General features: G+C 41.7%; 1 protein-coding gene across 9 annotated transcripts in view; it reads left to right on the forward strand.

The window, feature by feature from the left end:
- Positions 1-24,073, forward strand: part of pnut (septin 7-like protein pnut) — a 244,743-nt gene that overhangs the window by 129,894 nt on the left and 90,776 nt on the right. The gene's annotated exons all lie outside the window — the stretch shown is intronic.

Consider the following 24,073-nt stretch of genomic DNA (forward strand, 5'->3'; position numbering starts at 1 on the left):
CATTTCCTATAGAATTCCTATGTGCAAGAAAAATTTCTCCGGATGCTGTGTAGTTATAAATGTAAGCAAAAACGCAGCATTTTCTACGACACTATAAATCCGCTAGAAAATGAAAAAATGTGTATGGTTTACGAAGATTATGTTGTTTATGAACTTTTTCTGTTGTTTTTATATTGTGGGGATCTGTTATGGTGAAAAAAAGTTGTTTGGACTGAAAAACCTGGAAATGTCAGAGAATTTTATAATCAAGAAATCATAGCTACCCTGAATTTGACACATCTGTGTTGTTGAGTGTTTATGCTACCGAAGTTAAGGGTAGGAAGTTACAATTATATGCGACTTCATTGTTTATTCGCAACTCCCTGTAACGGTAATTATTTGATTTCTTCCTACGAGGGTCACTATTTATATTTTGAGCCTTGGCAACACTGATTGAAGTTAGGCGCGATTTGACGTTTGCACGAATCGTCTGGCATTATTGACCATAACGTACTTCAAATGTTTTGTCAATAGCTTCATTTGTGTTGTTTATGTTGCCTTGGAGATTGCGCGACAACAATAAAATGGAATTAACGCGTGAACATTTTCGTGCGATGATTTTTTACGATTTTTGACGTACATTATCAAGACAAGAGTGCATCGATCAACTTACTTCCACATTTGGCGATGAAGCCCCATCCTTTACCACTGTGAAACGCTGGTATAACGAATTTAATCGTGGCCGCGATTCGCTCACCGACGAGATTCGCGAAGGTCGTCCAAAATCAGTTGTTGTTCAAGAAAACATTGATGCTGTGCAAAACCTAATACTGCAAGATCGTCATGTGACATACTGTGAGATTGAGGCAACCATAGGCATTAGTTCCACCAGCATATATAAAATATTACATGATCATTTAGCTGTGAGAAAGGTATGTTCTCGTTGGATCCCACACAATTTGACAAAAACTCAAAAAGACGCTCGCGTCAATTGGTGCAAACAAATGCTCAATAAATACAATCGTGGTGCTTCAAAAGACGTATATAAGATTGTAACAGGTGACGAATCATGGATATATGCATATGAGCCGGAACGTAAAAACAGCAGTCGACTGTATGGGTGTTTCAAGATGAACCCAATCCAACAAAAGTTGTTCGCGCTCGAAGCACATCGAAACAAATGGTCGCCTGTTTTTTCGGGAAAACTGTTCATGTGGCAACTGTGCCTTAAGAGGAACGTAGAACGGTCAACTCTGAATGGTACACAACAATTTGTTTGCCAGAGGTCTTCGGTCAAATACGGAAAACAAACAAACGCCGTCGGATCATTCCTCATCAAGACAATGCCAGCTGTCACACATCTCGTCTAACAACCGACTTTACGAACAGTCAAAAAATCGAATTGATGGGTCATCCGCCGTACAGTCCTGATTTGGCACCCAACGACTTCTTCTTGTTCCCGAATGTCAAGAATAAATTGCGTGGACAACGATTTTCGTCGGCGGAAGACGCCGTTGATGCGTTCAAAAACCATATTATGGAGGTGTCTCAAGAAGATTGGAAAAACTGCTTTGACAAATGGTTCGAACGAATGCAAGAGTGTATTGACCATAAAGGAGAATACTTCGAAAAACAATAAAGCAGTTTTCAATGCCAAATTCCTGTTTTTTCATTGTTAGGCTCAAAATATAAATAGTGACCCTCGTACCTGTATCGTTATCCGTATCAAGATGTTACAAAATATCCCCCTGCGCACGAGAGGGTAAATATCGCTCCACAACAGCCTATAAGGAGTCACCCCCATGGTGTAGTGGTTACGTGGTAGCCTTGTTTTCAGGGGATCAAAGGTTCGACAACTAGTGAAGGCACACAGTGGTTAGATTGATTGGTTGATTTGATGTTTTAAGTTCACTTTATGCACAGTAAGGTTAATCGGGACTGAACCTACAGTTTAGAGTGGGATTAGCCTCCACCGACACAGTGGTTCGGATCCCATTTTAAACTGTAGATCCCGCCCCGATTAGCCTATCTGTGCAAAAAGTGGACTTGAAACAAAACTCAAAGAAGAGGTGCGGGTTCCCAACCGGGCTTGCTTGTGACAGATTTTTCCAAGGCAGACCCTATCGAATACCCAGTCCTGTTTGTTTCTGAAAACTTCATTCATCTAGAGGAATTCGAGTGTTTCTCTTCATGGTACCGTGTGTAACCACACTACACCACGCATGCTCTGCTCGCAGTGCACATGTGCCCGCGGCGGTTCTTGCTCGAATTCCGATACGATCCCTGTGAACTCGTGGAAATGCACACGATGCAGATTACGTTGGATTTCTCTTCGTCGTTAGCTCGTTGCCAGATCCCAGAGTAACAAAGGTTAACTGCTTCGCATTAGTTGTAATTGGACTTACTCTTAGTTGTTACATACCTTAAATTCCATTAGATTTTCCTCCAGTTACAAATGTGACCATTCTGTTATTTTTCATTCCACTTTATTCAAAACTTTATGGTGAGATCTAATACAATTTCAGTATTTCACCCGTGCCTTCTAACAAATTGAAGAAAACGTACAGAAAACTTCAGCCAAGCTCCGTGGCAGAGTGTTTATCTCAGCGCGCTACGGCCCCAAATATCCCACGTTCGAATCCCGACCTAGGCATGTTTGTGAGTGTTCCTTCATCAACTTCATCATATCGTCACTCATCCTCATCGTCGCGATTAGCCAAAGATGTCAGAAAAACGACACTAAAATAACAAAAATCAATTCAAATCAAACGGAAAACTTCCGTTTTTGATTGGGCAGTACATCCTGGAAATTTGTCTGACTGTAGGCTATTGGAAGTTGTGGTGATGAATATCACCGAAGTTGAAAATCTCCTTGGGCATCCTTTTGTCGCAGTGTCCTCTTGTGTGCCTCCCCGGTGACGTAGTGGTAACGTATCCTTGTAATTTAGGGGTGCCGGGTTCGGATCACACCCTAAATTGTAGATCCTGTACCGATTAGACTATCTGTACATAAAGATTGATTGATTGATTTGGTGTTTTATGTCCACTTTATGCACAGTAAGGTTTAATCGTGACTGGACCTACAGTTTAAAGTGTGATCCCGGGATCCCTCGATTACAAGGCGACGACACTACCACTGCGCCATCGGGGAGGCATCTGTGCGTAAAGAGGGATCCAAAACCCCCACACGTAGATTAAAACAAAAAATCTAAAATAGCTTTTGTGCTTGATATTCCTTTACGGTCCAAGTTTTCATCACATAAATTGTGAATTTTTTTTTTCGTGTCCAGGAGCTTTACCCGAAGTTTCAATCTAGGCACTATCGCCAGGACAGTTCTGGACGTCCGTATACAACGTGTTCCGCCTTAGAGGGATCGAGAAATAATCAATGATTTGAAGTGTAAATATGGTTTATTAACATACTTTGGTGTAGAAACTCTCAGAGTTTAGGAAAAAATGGTCAATGCAGCTCTATGCGCCTGGAGTTGCCCTGCAGACATCTAAGCGTCCACATTCTTACCATCGCGTAGCGTGTCTGTTGCTGTACTGAATAGTGCCAGGCGTGTTCCCGCATGTCGCGCATGCGCAATCACGTGTATTCACTATTGGCGTATAAATTCGGAAGCAAAGCTTTGCAAAATTCGAAGTTTTCTTTGAATTTGTACATAAACTACGTGAAAATTGTATTTTGTGATTACGTAAGTTATTTTTATATTCTGGTGTAATTTTTTAATATTTTAAATCAAATTTCTGGTAAATTGATACTTAATAATAATACTCATTCACTAATATTAATCAATAATTTGGACAGGTTTTAATTGTGGGAATCTGTACCGTTATGGGTGTCGGTTGAAAATTGTATCGGCTCGGCTCTAATAGCAATATCTTTCTCTGTTTTTAAACGGTGAGCATTTATTTCTCGATCCTTCTAAGCAGAACACCCTGTATGAAAGAGTTCATCAAGGCATTCATAACACCAACAGGACAAATCTGAAAAGGTAGGCAACTAGCTGAAATTGAACCCTTCTTCTTCCGAATGCCAGTCCACGGCATCGTCCGTCCAACCAAATCGTTTCGGATAGGCTCGAGTATCTTGGTAAATGTATTACCATCAGAAGCCACCGAACCCGCTTTCATAAAGTAATTTCAGTAACGTGACCCGGCGTTCGTATAACTTTTCCACCCTCGTTCCGTGGAGGTAAATGTACATAGTTAATGGGCCAGAATGTCATGTACGTCATTTTGGCACACGACGAAGGGAATATAAAAATCATTACAGTTATGGCCACCAACCCGAGACATTGATGGACATTTACGTTTACGGTAGCAAAATGTTTCCACTTACCGTGTCCGAATTTTAGAATTGCAAATTGGCTTTGCAGAATTTGAATTGCAAAGTGCGATGTGGCGGTCTTGTCATGTCGGTGGACATTGACGTTCAGTGGTGATTCAACGTTCTACGACCGACATCCATTGTTTGCGGTTGCAGATGCGGTGAAGAATCGAGACGTTTGCATACTTATATAGTACTAAGGAAGAGACACTTGACTCCTTACTTTCTGGCGCTAAGCACTTTTGGCAAGAAATCTATTCGTCAAGAAAACTGGAGTCGGTTTCTAGCTCAGAGAGCAGAGTAAATTGAGAAGGGCCCTCAGCACGAGGTAATAATTGTTATTGATCAGCGACAGATCATTCATCATCTCAGACAGGACTCTCTTCCCTAGGAAGAAACCTAACAAAAAGAATTGACTGTGACACCGCATTTATACCGATTAAGGCTTCTAACTGGCGCGTTTTTATTTCGAGAATGATTGTAGTTTTGTTTACTTGAAAGTACGTAGATGAAACATTTATTAATTGTTCCCGTTGTCAATAGTTTTTGAAGAGAGACCTCCATTCCTTCAATCAGTGTATTCCTGAGTTAACAAGGGTTCGGGAGAATTGCACGTGGAGAATTATTTGTTCTATGTCAACCTGGTATTTGGTATACTTTATTATGTCGCTTCTCGCCGACCTCCGTGGCGGAGTGGTTGCCACAGCGCGCCAAGACGCCCGCGGTTCCGGGTTCGAATCCCGGCCTGGGCATTCTTTGTGAGCGTTTCTTCAGATCACTTTTACTAGTCACGATTAGCCAAAAGTGGCAGAAAAGCGACGCTGAATATGACAAAGAAAAATATATTATCTCGCTTCGCTTTTGTGCCACTTTTGGCTAATCGCGACGATGAAGGTGGATGATGAGAAGATTCATTTGATGAAGGGACATTCCCAAAAGAACGCCCACCGAGGCTGCTTTGTTCTAACTAGCCCAGACGATATATCGCGAACTAGACGATATATCGTCACGATATTTTGGCGATATTTAGAATATATATCATATCGTGTCGGCGATATATCGTCACGATATTACAGCGTATACATCGTGTGAGCGATATATCGTCACGATATTTGGCGATATGTATCGTGGAGACGATATATCGCCGATATCACGATACGGAAAATGTATCGTACCGTCTGTGACGATATTTTCTTGACGATATATCGCGATATTAAATTTCCGATATCGTCCATCCCTAGTTCTAACCATATTATTTCACGACCAGGATGAATGCATACATGTTCATGATATTAGTAATTTTGGTGCAGTTTCTGATATGATTCAGATGCGGTACTCGCACAGGACCACCAGAAGCACCTTGGAAAGGGTTTTTCTCAAGTAGACAAGTGCAAAACAGTCATTTTTTTGGTCCAAGATATTCTGTGGAATATCCATGACCATTATCACTTAACAGGTCTCTATCAAAAATTTTATAATAATTGAATTTCCTCGGTCGCCACAGGAAGATCATCATCATTAAAAATTGTCAATGGGCATGTTAGTTCTTGAGACTTATTTACTCGTACCGAACAGGAAAGTCCAAAAACCACACGCAGCCCTAAATCGATTGATGCGAAGGTAATGTTGATGGAATTCCTGAGTGAATCCGTCAGATGCTTCCCTGATGGCCGAGTAGGAAGACAAAAACCGCCAATTGCCTCTCTGCCAAGGTTACACGAGAGAGCTCGTTCGGTGCAGGAATTGCTTCGTGCGCTTTGTGGGAGGACCCGTGCGGTGCGCTCTCGAGTATCGAATGGTTGTTACGTGGTAAGCGAGATCCAGTTACATTCGGGTGTTCGTTGAGGTTGCGTATTTGAATCGAAGAACAGTTAGTTCTTACTGAAACATTGTGAGGATTTAAAAAGTGATGTCCTGTGACACTTTATTACCGCCATTTATTGTCCGAACGGATTGAGTTGCAGTTGAATATAGCAACACTTGCTGGAAGTAAACTTGGTGTTGATCCCATAAATAGTTTGCTGCTGGGCCTCCCTATGGTTGTAACGTCGTCACTTCGTAATCAAGGGCTTCGATACCCGGTGGAGGCACATAGTGGTTCGGATCACACTTTAAACTGTAGGTCCAGTCCCGAAAGTAAACTTCACCTCAATTTCGAGTCTGCTGCTGGTAGTATAAAATTTAATAATTCTGTGTCGTTATAATGAATTGTTGTAAACGACAAAATAGATTTGTGTGTATTAAATGCCCTATATTCACTCTTGCGTAATAATTAACACAGGAGAAATTTTGTATTTAACGGCATATGTAAAGTACACTGTATCGGGAATCTGCGGAGCAAGGCAGCTCATAACGTGAGAGAGGGGAAGAAAATGAGTGGACGGAACAAAGCAATGCGCGCTGCTGCAAACGGCAGGTCTCTGCAGCCAAGTTTTCCCCTCCATGCACTCACCCTCTCACGCGTTCATTGATTGAGCCCTCTCGACTTCTACTTGCGCAGAGAACTTGTTTTAGTTCGCTTGGTCTCCTCTCCCGGAATCTGTGTCCCATTTTTATTGCAGGTGACTTACATTACGCAGCAATAACGAAACGCGGTGATGTTTTTCTTAACAATATGAAATATCGCTTTTCTATTTTGTACGCTACCTGCAGGGGTATCTGAAACGTGGAACGTCAATAAGGAATGCAACTGCACAAATATGTCCGCCTATGTGCGTCTAGAGACAATCTCTTTGCGAGTCGTACCGTAAGTGTTCCCCAGGGAAGAAATCGTCGCAGTGTAATCAATAACATGAAAAGGGATACGGCGGCGCCATATGCAGGTACCCATATCATTTGTGCAATAAGAATCCCGACTCTCTCTTCTGCACACTTTACTTTGTTGTAACATGGTCATGTAGTTGATTGATTTGTTGTTTTAAATCCACTTTATGCACATATAGGCTAATCGGGACTAGATCTACAGTTAAAAGTAAGATCCGAACCACTGTGCAATGTGCCTCCACTGGGTATCGAACCCGGGGCCCCTTGATTACAAAGGCGGCGACGTTACCACTACTCGATCGAGTTGTTAGGTGGAACTTCCGCTCCTTGTCGACACAATCTTCCTTGGTGTTGCGTGGTCAGCGCATTGAGTCCCATCGCCGCTGTTATGAGCATTATGAAAAGAAAATAAATACAATTTTTAGAAACCACTTTTAATTCCCTTATTTAGAAAAAAGTACACAACATATGAAAAACTGTTGAAGAATTTGCTAGAAGTGAACCCAGTTCGTACAATAGTGTAAAAACATGTATGTTCAGTTTTTGAACATTCTTAGTCACTTGGCAGTACACATTTCGATTCAATGTGTTCAGAGGGCCTCCCCCATGGCGCAGTGGTAGCGTCTTTGCCTTGTAATCAAGGGGTCCCGGGTTCGATACCCGGTGGAGGCACAAGTGGTTCGAATCCCACTTTAAACTGTAGGTCCAGTCCCGATTAGCCTTACTGTGCATAAAGTGGACTTAAAACACCAACTCAAACCAAACCAAACCAACTCAATGTGTTCAGAAGTGATCAAAACTAGTTTCTAGAAAATGTTCCGAATGCCGTATTATTATCTTAATTTTTAATATGTGGCATTCTCTTTCAAGCAGATCCACAGTTTTCTTTTGGAATAACGAGTTTCTTAAAATTCGTACGTTTCAGTTAAGTATATTTCGTGTGGTAGTAGTAGGTATATCGCATTTTGTACACTTGAAGGCAATAAGATTGTATTTGTCTTATTACACGTAGTTTTTCTGCCATTTCTGGCCAATCGCAACAACGATGATGAATAGTGATTGGATGAAATGGATGGAGACACACAGGAACGCCGATGTCGAAACTAGGACCCGAACCGTCGGGTATCGAAATCGCGGCTGCAGTGATAATCACATGATGGACAATCTGTTGGATTACCAGTGAATCGAACCCTTGACTCATTAGGTAACCGATTACAGAGTCCAAACTTCTGTTCTTGAAACTGAGTGCAAGGGGCGACCTCTTGAGAAGACAACCTCACTTCCACGTGGTACACCGCGTTAACTGTAGTTTTGCAGGCCAGCGATGCTCTAACGTCTGGACCTGCGGCTAGTATAATCCTCTGTGGAGCTTGTCGATCCACTTATCAATACGGCTAGGATTTTCATGACTTAGCATATTTTTTTGGGGGTAATGGTGATATGTTCCCTAAACATGTAGAAATTCATATTATGAAGAAACTAATTAAATTAAGGTGCTTTTTAAGGGCATATTTGGCCATTTCCACGTGATAGAGCATATTTTGATGGATTTTCGGTCATATTCAGCATATTTTTTAAGAAATATACAGTCATTTTCGAAGTGGATTCGTTCTTACTCCCATATTTACTCGAGTTTTTTTTCACTGTAGCAAGATCTTTTTTATTTTTATTTAAAACTTTCGAGAAAGTATTAATTGTGTATTGCGCCCATAAAGTGAACTAAAAATAGTACATATGTGAAAATATCTGAGCATTTAGATATTGATGTTTGAAACTGTCCAGTTATAATATTTTGGCATATTTGGCCATTTCTACGTGATAGAGCATATTTTGATGGATTTTCGGTCATATTCAGCATATAGAGCATATTTTGATGAATTTTCGGTCATATTCAGCATATTTTAAAGAAATATACAGTCATTTTCGAAGTGGATTCGTTCTTACTCCCATATTTACTCGAGTTTTTTTTTTTTCACTGTAGCAAGATCTTTTTTATTTTTATTTGAAAATTTAGGGAAAGTATTCATTATGTATTGCGCCCATAAAGTGAACTAAAAATAGTACATATGTGAAAATTGATTGATTGATTGAATTGTTGTTTTAAGTCCACTTTATGCACAGTAAGGCTAATCGGGACTGGACCTACAATTTAAAGTGGGATCCGAACTACTTGTGCCTCCACCGGGTATCGAACCCGGTACCCCTTGATTACAAGGCGAGGACGCTACCACTGCGCCATCGGGAAGACCCTACATATGTGAAAATATCTGAGCATTTAGATATTGATGTTTGAAACAGTCCAGTTATAATATTTTGGCATATTTGGCCATTTCTACGTGATAGAACATATTTTGATGGATTTTCGGTCATATTCAGTATATTGAGCATATTTTGATGGATTTTCGGCCATATTCAGCATATAGAGCATATTTTGATGGATTTTCGGTCATATTCAGCATATAGAGCATATTTTGATGGATTTTCGGTCATATTCAGCATATTGAGCATATTTTGATGGATGTTTGGTCATATTCAGCATATTTTTGAATTTTTAAGAAATATACAGTAATTTTCGAAGTGGATTCGTTCTTACTCCCATGTTTACTCGAGTTTTTTTTTCACTGTAGCAAGATCTTTTTTATTTTTGTTTGAAAATTTAGAGAAAGTATTCATTGTGTATTGCGCCCATAAAGTGAACTAAAAATAGTACATATGTGAAAATATCTGAGCATTTAGATATTGATGTTTGAAATAGTCCAGTTATAAGGGCGTATTTTTTAAATTATAGTTCATATTTTGTACAATTTTAGGTCATAAGAGCATATTTTATATTGTATATTATGGTGATTTTTAGGTCATAAAAATCCTAGCCCTAGTTATCACCAATCATGCCCATCGCTGTGATTATCCAAGAGGAGCGAATGCGACATTAAGTAGACTAAATCAACAACCACAATCTTCTTGAAACGCAGGTTAATTGTACAGTGCAATTAATCTCGAACACCTGGTCTTTGGTCCTAGAGAAGACATGGCTATTATTGTGTGTGTTGCTCCCCTCTCTGTCCCTTCTCATACGTATGTTCTGAGCGTCGCAGCTAATCTAAGAGTAGAAACTGTCTGCCGACATTAAGCAGTGTCCAAGCGAAGTGTATGCGTGACATCCTTGGCTGGAATACAAATGAACAACATAGTTGTTTTTTTTGCTCTTTCCAAGCAGTTTGGCTTGAGTCTGCATATCATGAGCACTGACACTTTCATTGTATTCGTGCTTAGTCTTACCAACATCTCGTACAGTGAAGTGCAGAAGTATTGCTCAGCAAATTATATCGACTATTTTCATTCGTTTTTCTCTTACATCCTACGCGCTTTTAAGGAATGGATTTTTACTTAAGTTGTTGCAAATGTTATCAGCAGCTTGTTTGGCATTTTGTTCCAAATACCTGTCACTCACTTTGCGTAAAACAAAGAGAATGGTGACGGACAATTTTCTTGGTAATACTTATGCAACCCAATGGCAGACTCGTGTATCACGCCTAACCCACAGCATTTTTTCCACAGTTTTGTAATTTTATTGTGGTTTGTATTTTTTTTAAAAAGAATCGTTAGCAGAAACTAATAACGTAAGTGGCTATTTTTGAAAATACCTCCAAATTGAATTGAAGAGCCGCGGTGGTCAAGTTGGTAGGGCGTCTGGCTGCCCCGGGGAAGACGCGGGTACGATTCCCGGGGTGGGAGATCTAAGGTCGGCATTTTTTCCGGTCTTGTCTCCGCATAAAGCGACTCTGGGGCTCACCCAGCCTCAAATCAATTGGTACTTTGGGGGGAGGGTTAGATTTAAAGTCAGCCGGAGCGTGTTGCTGATCACATCACCACCTCCAAAATGGCAGAGATCTAGAATGTGTGGTGCCCTACCCCCAGCATCCCTTAATTGTGCCTTCTTGGCACGGTGCTATATGCACGGGAAACTTTACCTTACCAAATTGAATTTGGCTATTTTGGGGGGGGTAGGGTGTCGGACCGAAAATTTGTTAAGTTCAGTTGAGAGCGCCGCGGACCTAAAATCGCGCTGGGACGCAGAGGTCCCGGGTTCAATTCCCGGCCTGCGCATGCATGTTTGTGAGTGTCCATTCATCAATTTCATCATATCATCACTCATCCCTATCTTCTCAATTATAGCCAGAAGTGGCACAAAAGCGAAGTAAAATGAAGCAAGTCAATCAATCAAAATGTTTGGGAAAGTTTAAATTGACGTATCTCTGCATAAAGCTTGCAGAGAACAGCAGTTTGTTTTTGTGAAAAAAAAGAAGCTTGTAGAGGAAATGAGGGTGAAGGTCGAAGAATCACAGAACTAGACTGTTTAGTTAGCACTAGAATTTGTACGCATGACTAATAGAGGCTGTCGGAGGAAGTGACGAGTGGCTCTGATTTCTTATCAACAATGGGATGAGAGGGCGTGGAAGCTGTTAGCACTCGCCGATAAAGGTGACATGCCTCGAGTACTCAGCAAGCATGTTGCGATGGAAATAGCACTCCCTATCGGTTGTTTTTCAAGTCTTACGTAGGAAGGTGGCTGTTTCGGAAGCGCCATACGCACGAGGAACACATCTAAATAACGTCAGCTGCCCCACTTTGTCAGATCGGCCAATGTGCACTGCCGAAATGTGCCCTCTGGAAAAGAAACCCGTGATTTTGTATTGAAAGGACATTTCCAGCATGGTAGAGCGAGATTATTTTTGTAACATATCTGATTATTTGCATTTGCAGCTTGGGAAAGAGTCATAACTCCCGAAGTCTCCAATCAACAAGTGAGCCGCTGACGTCATCTCAACCCAACTTCACCTATCGCTATCTCGCTCAGGCTCGCTCGCTTGATTCGTTCAGTCTGCTCGAGATGTTCTGAAAATGATGCTACTCTACATTCAGAAGTAAATTGCTGTTATGGAATCATTGAAACATGCTCTGATTTGTACAATTTAATACAATGTTATTTTTCGATGGTTTTAATAATCGATAATTAGTCGACTAATGCCCATCACTAGGCTAAAGGTGGCAGGAGTGTGCTGTTGATCATGTCACCTCCAATATGGCCGAGATCGAGAATGCAAGGGTCCGTACCTCCACACCCTCTATGTGCTGCATGACACGATGTAATGCATAGGGGATTGCTCTACTTTTGCATATTATTTCTCAGTACCAGCCATACTTCAAGCTTTCGTTACACTTTCTAATTCATGACTTCATAGATCAGAGTGTCTGGATAACTTAGATCCGCTTAAAGTAGGTAATCATGAGAAAATCCCTTGCCATTCCTCGATTCTCACGTGGTGTGGAACCTTCCAGATGGATCGTTATGGCTCCTGGAAGATAGAACGTTATAGACTGCGTGTCACATTAGGGTCTTCCTACCAAAAGCATTGGCTAAAAAACGCAGTTCGCTTTTGAGATAGATGCAGCCACTCCTTTTAAATAGTTAACGGCATCACCAGGTTTACCGAAATGAGTCTGTTCATCAAGTTTTCATGGATTCAGTTCGGCCGCAAATTAGAGCAAGCGCACCAGATGAAAAGAACGTCTGCTCTCGCATCCCACCACCACACTCTGCTCAGGATAAATCTGCTCATTGCACTAACAACGTTCGCGAAATTGTTTCAGTTTTCTACGAATAATTAAGCAAAGTGCCTTCGGGTTGTCGTCCTGAATATGCTGGAAGAAAAATCGACCCTCTTCCACCAAAGAAAAGACCTTCAGAAGAAGTTTAAGGGTGGCATGCATTTTTAAAGAAAGAAGCTATCGATTTCACGGAGCAGGATGCATGGTCCCCTATAAGCAGTCTGTTAACGCGTATCGAATTTCTCCGGAAGCAGAATGGATGCTGAGGGAATTGCTTTACAGCATCCGCAAGCGAGAGGAGAGATGGAGAGATCTGAAGAAGCGAAGTGTAAATGAATCCCTGCATCGGTTTGCTAATGGGGGGTCATTAGAAGGGCGGAGGAAATAATAAGTGGTGTCTGTAACGGGCCGGTCCGTCAGAAATTCGATAGTTGAGTGCCGATAAGAACTCGCTTGAGAAAGAAGCACGCTTGTCTATTGTATCATAAAGACCTGTAGCAAGGAGGCAAGATTAGCATTCTGCAAGTAATTTGGTACAGTTTTACACACGCTCTTGGAATTGTTGCCTTTGATTGAGAAATTGTATTTCCATTGGAGAGGAAAATAAAATCGTTCCTACATACAGTTTCCTTCTACTTGCATCCTTTTCAGTTTATCATTTCTTCATAGATCAAATTGTGCTATTGTGATATTTCTCTTCCCCCTTTGATAATACGTACTGTCTTTGGTTGATTGATTGACTTCCTTTTACTGTTGCTGGAACTTGGGTTCGATTTCGTGTGCAAGCGTGTTCCAGCAATTCGGATCCCACGAGCTTGAGATGAGCTAGTAATAATTTTTGGTACAAAAGAAGATCTGGAAACGTGTCATTTTGCCATCTCTTTTTTAATTTTGTTTGGAGGGACAGAAAGCTAATATCCTGAATTTTCAGGTGGGACCTGCTTCGGTAGTCAAAGCTGCAAATCTTATATTTCTCTTTTTCTATGCCTTTCTTTCTGTGATCATTCCTTCGTCCTTTCTCACTATCACTTTTCTCGTCGTTGCTTCTCTCTCATTCCATTTCCTCCCCCCTCGCTCTGTGAGTGAAAAATAGATAACAACGACCTGCATGGGTTTGGATGACTCGCAGATGACTGTTGTGCCTGAATAATTTGAGCATGCTGATTCCAAAAATGAAATCCATTTTTACATCACGCATAGTTTTTTTTTTTTCTCAGAAAACAGCTATATATTAACTACCAACAAAATACCCATAATGGATACTCTTTCAGTTGTATTTAACACATTTTTAATACATCCTTCGATTGTCGAATTATTACTGGGTTGCCATGACTTACTCCCCAACCCTGGTATTTGAATTTTTATGCAAATAACAATTTTAGATTGTTCACTCACAAGATAGGATAAAGTTACTGAGGTTCAGGGCATTTTGCCATGGAATGCCCCATATATACGAGTATATACGAGGCGTATTCGGAAAGTAGTACCGAAAGGGTGTAAAAAATAAAGTATAATAGTTTCGTACCTTTTTTTTATTTGCATTGCATTCTACAGACCTTAAACTACTTTTCTACGTAGTTTCCAACATTGTTCAAGCATTTGTCGTAGCGTGGCACTAGTTTTTTTGTATCCCATCATCATCATCGAATGTTCCCGCTTGTGACGAAAGCCATCCATGAACTGCTGCTTCGACGTCGTCATCCTCGTCGAAACGCTGACCAGCAAGAAACTTCTTCAGACGAAGAAAGAGATGGTAGTCACTTGGTGCCAAGTCAGGGCTGTTGGCGGATGGACAAATTGTTCCTAGCCGAATGACGTGATGACATTTTGAGTTTGTTGGGCCGTATGCGGACGAGCATTGTCGTGAAGCAGCACAATGCCTTCGCTAAGCATTCCGCGTCTTTTTTTTTGTTTTAATTGCACGACGCAGCCGGATTAATGTGTCACAGCAGGCATCTTTGTTGGTGGTCTGTCCTCTAGGCAAGAATTCTACCATTGTTGCATTGAGAAAACAAATCACAGACCGGACGTCACAGTCGGCGGGCCGGTTGATTTTCTTGAACATATCAAACCTTCAGAAAACTACGAAATAAAAACATGACCTGCTCCCACGCGTGCCTGTGGCTAACTAACAGATGAAGGACGTCAGCGAGAACTCACACGGTCGCGACTGCATCTCTACAGCGGCAATATTTGCAAACGGTACTTACTTTACGAATACGCCTCGTATTAATATACGAGTAAATGAGAGATACGGTCCTTGGGCCTACACGGTCTATTCTTAGACCTTCGCAAATGAGACTGTTGTGTAGGTTCAAGGTCAAGTGGAATCTGAAGCGAATAGGAACGCTACCTACATCTGGTAGAGCTAACTTAAGAAGAGACCGTCGTACATATGGAGGGATCTTCACGTGCAGCCTATCCAGCGGGATGCTGCCGTAGAAAGGCAGATCCTGCGTATTGATCCCCGTTCTCCTGTCTTACTAAACGAGTGAGTGAGAAACGTCGTAGGGAAAGTTTGCCCGACGGCCGGTGTCAATGGAGGCTGTTGCGATCGATTGTTTGGTCTTGGCAGTCGCAAATTACCCCGGAGTGGAGGAACTCTCGTGGGGTTCTCTGGTTGCCAATGTCGATTGTGCTTCGTTGGGTGTGGCGGCTGGTTCACTCGAAATGCGATAATTGGCCGTTATTATACGCGTGTGCTCGGGTGCCGAGTTGATATTAACAGCATTCATTTCGGATCTTTATGCGGAAATTTTGCTAATGCAGAGACGCGCAGTGGTGTGGATGCGAAAATTGTCCGTCGGCGAGTCCGAACATTGTCACATGTAATAAAGACAAGAGGACAAAAATAAATTGAATGAAATACAGGGTGTCTACCAGTTAAGAGTATCAAGAAAGTCAAGGAAAAGTCAAGAAATTATGCTTGCGGTCAAGAATTTTTGCAATTTTTTTTTACAGTATAGTGAATTTACATTGTTATATGCCTGTACTGGAATTTGATAAAATTGAATGTTTGGAAATCTAGTATTGTATTAAGTTGTGGTTAATGATTTTTTTCTTTTCTTTTTTTTCCCTTAAGAATTACATATATTTGTGAAGTTTTGTAAAAATAATAATGTATTGTTGCCATTCTCCATCCGGGATGGCTTCCCCGATGGCGCAGTGTTAGCGTCGTCGCCTTGTAATCAAGGAGTCCCGGGTTCGATACCCGGTAGAGGCACATAGTGGTTCGGATCCCACTTTAAACTGTAGGTCCAGTCCCGATTAGCCTTACTGTGCATAATGTGGACTTAAACCACCAAATCAACCAACCAACCCATCCGGGATGAAGTCTGAAGCATTATTTTTTAGAAGCAATAATAATGAAAGCAAGTCTAAATCTCTTGTGAAAGTACAGCTTCATTTTTCATCTTAACCAGCCTTGTGGTAGGGGTCTTTCATTGAAGAAAAAAATATTTTCTTAATTTCCAACTATATCTAAGTAGGATGCGATTAAATACATGTTCGAAAAAGGTCATGAAAATAGTCAAGAATTTTGGATTAGTTATTTTGGTAGACACCTTGAAATACCCCTGGAATTCATGAAGTGGACTATCGAGGCGCTCACTTCCGATTGTGGAAATAGAATAGTTCGCGTGTGAAGGTGTTTCTGTATCATCATGTGGGATTGTACACTCAATGGCAAAAGAAATAGCACACGGATTGTCCTCCATCATTTTCATTCGGTCTGTTTTCCACAATGTGATGGTCATGAATTGAAATTGATTTTTTGATTGAATGAATTAAAAATGTTGGGTGATTCGGCACATTAGGCCATTTTGCACCCTTCAGTGTATACGGGGAAACATTCCCCTATCTAAGCGTAAATAAACAGAGGATAACTTTTGCTTTGCAACAACATAATTCCATTTCTTAAAACAATGAACGATGTAGAATGAAAAACAGAATCAAAATAGTGATGAATAATTTTCCTACTATTATCTTTGCACTTGCCTGCACTTAGCACATAGGAAGACACCGTGGACCAAGAGTCACGATTGGATACTATTACAGTGCAAGAACGTATTGTTCGCAAGACTAATTGACGTAAAAAGCGTCGATGGTTGAGAGGAATGTTTATGTTCCTCACCTTCTGTGATGATAATCCGTCTGTTTTCTCGTAGGGGTTAAACAATCCCAATACTATTGTTAGGTTTTCGAGGTCCGTCCGAATGCTGCTGTTAAAAGCCACGATGGCTGCGTTCGTTACTTTTGCGTTTGGTTTCTAGTCTTGTGTTTCCGAGAATACAAGGAACATTTAGCAAGACAGAAATTTACTGTTAAATAACCTTCGAAGCTTGGAGAATGTAATTGTCGAAACATGTTAATGTCGAACAAATTTGTTCCCGGAAAGCAGGTTGGCGGGGTTCTCGCTCATATGAAGCTTTTGAATTTGTTTTCGGCCCAAAAGAGGGAGGGAGGAAGGAACCAACCAGAGTAATTCGAGTTTAGTGTCCAACGTTTCGAGCGCATACATTGCTCTCAACATCAGGGAATGGTAAACGTTAGACACTAACATCGAATTAATCTGTCTGATAATCCGGGACCGAACCCTGTTCGAATCGCGTCGACAGTAAAGCTACAATTCCTATTTTAAAGGAACCAAATGTGACTAACCCAAGCTACTCAAGATGTCCAACAGTTGGAATTAAACAGAAAGTTTTGTCTACCCCCTGCTCATTACAACATGACGTTAAGCATATGGGGTGAGGGGAGATATGCAGGTGGTGTGATCAGCGCCATACATCCCGGCCGACATTATCCCCCGGGATAAACCCTTTATGAGAGGCTGGATGAAACTTAGTCTCATTAGCTTAAAGATATTCCCTTCCAAGATCACCCATCCCAGAATCGATCAGAGTCTCCCTCGTGGTAATCAGACGCCTTACCGACTAGCTCTTGGTGTATGGTGTAATAAATTTTATGGGTTCTGGATTTAGAAATTTCGGCTACTCCTTACCAAGTGATTCAAAAACAAGCTTACGTTACGTTTCAGTTGTGAACACAAACCACGGTAGAATGTGAGAACGAAACGTGAACTTACTTGTGTCCCTTGGATGCCCGTCTTTCACAGAATGTACTGTGTTAACAGCACTTTTTGCCTCGTAACATTCCTCCACTGGAAGTGGGGTGAGGTGCCTGGCCCGTTCTGTACCGACCGACTCTATGGCTTCATTCTCCTGTCACGTTCTTCCTCCGACTTGCTTGACACACGAACTTCAAAAGCACCGACGCTGGGTTGGCACTCTGTCTTGCTGGGATGTTACGAAGGTGCATCGTTTTGTGGCAGGGAATCACTGCCCGATCTTGTTAATCGTCTTTTCGGGTAGTGCGGTGGAGTAGTACACCTGACAGGCTTGATTTTTGAAGTTTCGTGTCTCCAGCTCGAAACACAAGAATCGCACGTTGCCCGTTCTTGATGGGGAAGTTTTCGGCGTCGGGTATAGGGTCTTGTCCGGTATTTGGAAGTAACACTCGTATTGTTTTCGACTAACGGTAAGTGTATACTCTGGAGCAAGCGAACGGAAAAAAGTCTCTGCGCAAGTAGTGGCGCGAGACGACTCCACTGATGAACACGTGAGAGGGAACGGGATTGCGTGGAGGGGGAAATCGATTGCAGTTACCAGCCTACTACTTAGCTCTGCCCACTCGACCCCCCCCCCCCTCTCTGCCGCTATGCGCGACCTTGCTCCAGAGATAAAGGGAACAGAGTATGAGTATAAGTAGTTACCTTTTGAAACATGTAACTATAACTCAGGTTAGTCTCATTAGCCCAGTCAATAAAGGTTTCATGTCGGGATTAATTCCGTAAAAGCTAAATTTTGGCCAGTTGTTAGAAAACTACTAGTAGTGGAAAATCGCAAAAGTCCCCACCCCTCCCCCAGCGATCAGAAATGATGAAATGAAGTTTAAAGTTTACCAATAACCATTTCCATCTACATTGTACAAAACATACTACATTTACTTCAAACATGAATACATATTTATGACTCACCCTGTAGTATGTTTCCTTAATGTTTGTTTCCACCGAAAGTAACATCTAAAAGTTGAATTTTCAACAGAAAAATCGATCTTCCTTTCGTTAGCAATGGAAATTGCTTGGAAGAACTTCCCCGAAAGGCTGACGGCGCGTGGCAGCTGGTCCCTCTGCCTGATGGGAGCGGATGTTTTTCCAACGGGGCGGGTGCGAAAAGCGAAAAGGCAATCCTTGAATCCACGACCAAAGAGGAAGCGCCGGAGGAGCTGGGAAAAGCACGTGGGTTAATGATCAAGCGTGATGTTCCTAACCCAGAGGGAAATTTCCCTATCACATTCCAACAAATTCCCCTTTTGAACTAAAAATTCCCTCCTTCACAGACAATGAATAGAAAAGACACTTACTTATTTGAAAATTTATCCAGAAATATCTGTCTATGTGGGGAGTTCAAACAATTTAAGACGGTTTTAGTATCAAATTAGGCCTTTTACACACTTCTATGGGGACGAGTCGCAAAAAAAGATTAGCGCTATGTTATAATTGGGGGTGGATAATTCATTTCCTTTTCATTACACATTAAATTTACAAAATTTACTTTGAGGCTTCAGTAGGGATTAAACTTATATCTTGAAAGCTTATTTATTTCGGCTTCGTATTCATGCCAATTCCACTTAACCATATGTTTCGACATTATCTCAAAAGGAAATTAAAAAGTATACAATTTATAGACACAGACACATGCTCACTCTTTCACACACAAAAGTAAAAGGCAGTACAGTTTATATTACACACACGCACTCACACATACATTCTCATTCTTACACATACGGGCGTGTAAGCAAGTATACAAAAGCGTACACTTATCATCAGTTAATCAGCTGAGTTCAGATTGAAACAAAGTACAATGTTTCATCCTCTTCCTGTATACTCCACTAAAAGATGTATAACTGAAGCAACCGTGAGCCGGAAATTAGCAATTATGTAGTGTGTAGTATGTATGACGCCTAATTTTCCCGTTTCTTGCACACTTTTGGATGTTTCTTCTCCCTTTTTTTCCTGTCCTGTAATTTTCGGCTCCAAAATTCCCCATTCTTTGGAAAATTCCCTGCTGAGAACATCACTGCCTGGGCGTCGCCTTGCTAACCATTCTGTTCTCAGCAATTGAGCGGGCCGTCCTGGTAATTCTAACGAATGGAAGTCGATCTCCTTAAGGACGGCTTGTCACGAGATTGCGTGCGCGTCGCTCTCGAGGAATTTACTTGATTGGATGTCTGCGGAAGAATGTGGCATTATCGTTTAGCACGTGTTTTGTGCTCGTCCGTTGTGACGTTTTTATCGGGACGAATGAATGGGAATGATTGTTCGAGATTGTCTGTTTCTTAGGCGTCGAAAAGAGGAACAGGCCCTGATTTCCATGTACAATATCAGTTGTCAGATGGTTAGTTACATTTTTACCACACTTAAAATATCATTTCATCCATTGGTGCCTTTTCTTCAAAGCAAAAGCATGTCCCAAGTTTGTTTTAAGAACCACTGAGACTCAATCGGATATCGAGCCCGGACCCCTTGAGTAAAGGCGACGAAGTGACCACTACGTCGTCGGGGAGGCCTGAATTGGGGTTAGTAATGACACTGAATGTTTCGGCATCTTAAGGGAAGGGGGAAAAGTTTGTGTCCAGCCAGACGCGACGGCCGTAAACTGCTCCTCCCACGGTGAGCCGAGGAATGAGATGTCTGTGGGTTGGATGGTCGTATGAGGAGAAAACGTAACATTACGCTTATGGGAGTATTGTTTTACTTGTTCTCTTGGGAATAACAAGCTTCTGATGGCGTAGAAAAACACATGAACGGAAAGGGGACAGGGTAGAGATTTGATTGGCAGGCAGGGAAAATCGAAACTATATTTGATTAGCCGCAACTTGAAGTTGTTGCGTTTTTTCTCAAAGAAGAATACATGGGATTCTGAAAATTCTTATTCGTCATATTTTTCAAACTTCGTATCTAGCTTAATAATCAACTTTATAAAATGCTTCAGTTTGCAACATTTGGAGAAATTAATAATCTCTTGAAAAATAGCAGTGCCCATTCCGACGATATTGAAATAGATGCCCACCTGCTGCGAAACTGTCACTCTTCGCCTTAATTTTAACTTTTCAAAACTTTTAACTCAACGAATGATTCTAACAGCGATAACTTTCTATGGGCATTTCAAACTTTAGGTTCACCGAAGCAGAAGCTGAGGTTTCACCATGAACGAAATTTGTAATGTTATAACGGTCAAATATTGAGTGACAAGTAATTAATCTAATTGCCCGTTAGTAGGAATTAATTGCAATTGGTAATATTAATATCCGTCGCGAATACAGGTGTCTAGCGAACTGCCTTAGCCAACACTAGATTGCTCAACCACCGTTTTTCGCCCGAATTCGGATTTACATGCATTCTTATGGGAATAACAAGAAAAATGCAACTTCTAAACCAATGGACCGAATTTGATGAGATTTCAACCAGCGGAGGAACACATCATGAAAGTACTGATTCCAAGATTTGAGCCTAATCAGAACAGAACTACGGGAGTTATGAATTATTAAAGATTCATCGCTGAATTGAAAGGGAGAAGCTACCCTACTGAGATGCCTTTGCTTTTCGTGACCGACTACAATGGAGGAAGAGTTAGCCTAATCTCTGCGCGAGGGGCTGCTACCAAAGGTTAAGGACCGGAGTGAGCATTGACCAGGATAGGAGGACAACGGTCAAAGCACCAGAAACAATAAACAAGCACCTGATCATAGAGGGTAGCGCGTCACTACGTTCAAATCTGGAATAAAAGGGATGATTTGAAACAGTTTTGCACAGTTTTGCCTACAATCGCCACCGGAGTGTGAGCTACGCGCGACCGAGCTGCGAGTTGCAAGCAGACTCGAGGTCTGGATTTGTTTTTCCTCGAGTGAGTGTTTCAGAGCCATGGAGTAGAGCAGAATAGAACCAGGGGGTCGTTACTCCCCTTGCCGTCAACGCATCCGTGCACATACGTGTGGTTATGTGAGAATAACGCCAGACACGTCCACCTGTGTCAATCGTCCGAAACAACGTCCAAAGTAGTGAAAGTTAATAACATTTGATATTCATGTGAAACCGCGAATGGCTCATCGCGTATGTTCGTCTCATCGCCCAAGTCGCATATCGGTACTTACGAGTGACCGCGAAGAACTGACCTATTATTGCGCAAGTTGTCGTATGGAGTCGACAGTGAACGAGTGAAGCCAGGATCCGATGAGGCCAGATGGAGCCGCCGACTGATCCACTTTCGCCAACCAGGATAACCGCGAGGTGCAACGATGGAGTGTGGGGAGGCCTTCCAAAACTGTAGGACCACTTTCACCCAACCCAGGTCAGAGGGAATGCAGCGAAGGTAAGATCCAACCATGTGCGTGTGTGAGAAAGATGACGACTATCTACCGCGAATCTGCGTAAATCAAATCATTGCTTAACTTAAATCAGCGCTATGGCATCCCTAGACATCTGTTTTCCGGCGGAGTAATCAAATGTTAAAGATGAGAGTTTATGTTAACAGCAAACGATAGTTCATTGAATATATTTATACCTTCAGAAAAGATAGAAGGGGTTCGCACAAGGAACAATTATTCACTTTATGCTTAAAATCCTAAACGATAAATTGTAAAAGGCAATGTAGCCAGACATAACAAGAGTATGGTCAAAGTAGTAATTAATCTAACCTTTGTAATTGTCATATTGTCGCCATATGCCATGGAATGAGAGAATGAATGTGAGATCGAGTGAAAGAGGGCAAGATGTAATGTGTATTTATCTGTGCTTTAATATATGTGTGTATATTCAGAAACACCGTAGTATTATGTAACGTCATTTCAGGTATTTAAAATCAAATCCTCCTAGGTTTATTCTCGGTAACTCCGACTGTTAGGCACTTATCCTGACCGTATTATATTTCATGTAATGTTTAATTCGCCCAGCAGGTGAGGCGAGAGATTCTTCGTTGTTGCGTTGCTAAGCTCAGCTCAGTTGAGTCAGTTGAGTTAATTAGTTAGTTATTAAATTAGCAGCCCGTGACAATGTATTTAGGTCGGGACTAAATGCACGGCCACAAAATTAGGCGGCTGGGCAGAATAGCGCTGGTGCCACATTCGGGAAAAGCTAAGCGAGACAAAAGTCGCTGGTTCCCGCGCACTGTGTGGCAACGTCAACCGGGCTGCGTTGCCCGGTTCGAGCGTCAGACCGACCTCTCTGGGGCACATTTGTGTCATTCCTGACTTTTCGGGCAAATACTGTCAGTTTGTATCACATGGATTACATAGACAAACTCTACAAGGAGATATTTCATTCTCTTAAACCTCCCAACACACGGGATTGTGCTCCGACGTGGCAACAGCGCGGACTTCTGCCACTCGCCTAATTTCATGATTTGTGTTCAATGTAGCCGAATGTAAACTGCAACTAGAGTTTACTGAATATGGTTTTTGTCCTGAGCGTATAGTACAGGGTGATCCGTGTGAGATGTCAGAAAAATAAACCGTTATGTATACCCCAAGTCCTCTAAGTATCACCAGTTCGGCATCTTTGACATAACCCCAGAGGAAGCCGACCGGAACCGTTTCTGGTTTCGAGCCACCACCTGCTTTTCGGCAAAGCGCTGTTGTCGCTTTTGCGTGCAGTGTTTACACATCCATTCATTCACTGCGACGTTTTACTCCCACGGTCTTTATATTGTATTAAAAAAATTGCACAGTACAATAACACGACCTAGCAAAGATAAAGAATCGCAACCTCGTGTTCAAAAATCTCTAAAGAAACTGAATTAGCAACATCTCATTTAATCCACGTGGAGTTGACGAGAGCTGTCATTTCTTGGACGGACGCTATTGGTGGGAAAGGTTTCAGGGGAGGATTTACTGGACTCCACGTGGACCTGATATATGGTTGTAAGGGGGAAAACTGATCTTTCGGAACTTTCTTTGAAGTAAAGTGAGGTTTCTTTGGGGACGAGCACTATACAAGAGGTTAATGTACGTATCTCTGAGCAGTTTGCTGTAATGTAAGCAGAAAGGATGTAAGTTTCGAATGAGTGGAGGTTTACACACTTCAGCCACGTGACGGCGCTAGTGTGCACGACACACTGTGCGTGCTGTTGTGGCGAGAATACCTTCGTTGTCTAGCACCACACAGCTGAAGCTGAATCTTCTCATTCGAAACTTACATCCTTTCTGCTTGCATTACAACAAACTGCTCAGAGATATGTACTCATTAACGTCCTGTATATAACGGTTTACTTTTCTGACATCTCAAACGGATCACCCTGTATATCTTTTTTGACGCTAGTTCTTTCACACGGG

Source organism: Lepisma saccharinum, chromosome 17 (assembly GCF_977018435.1).
Source record: "Lepisma saccharinum chromosome 17, izLepSacc3.1, whole genome shotgun sequence".
NCBI classification, from domain to species: Eukaryota; Metazoa; Arthropoda; class Insecta; order Zygentoma; family Lepismatidae; genus Lepisma; species Lepisma saccharinum.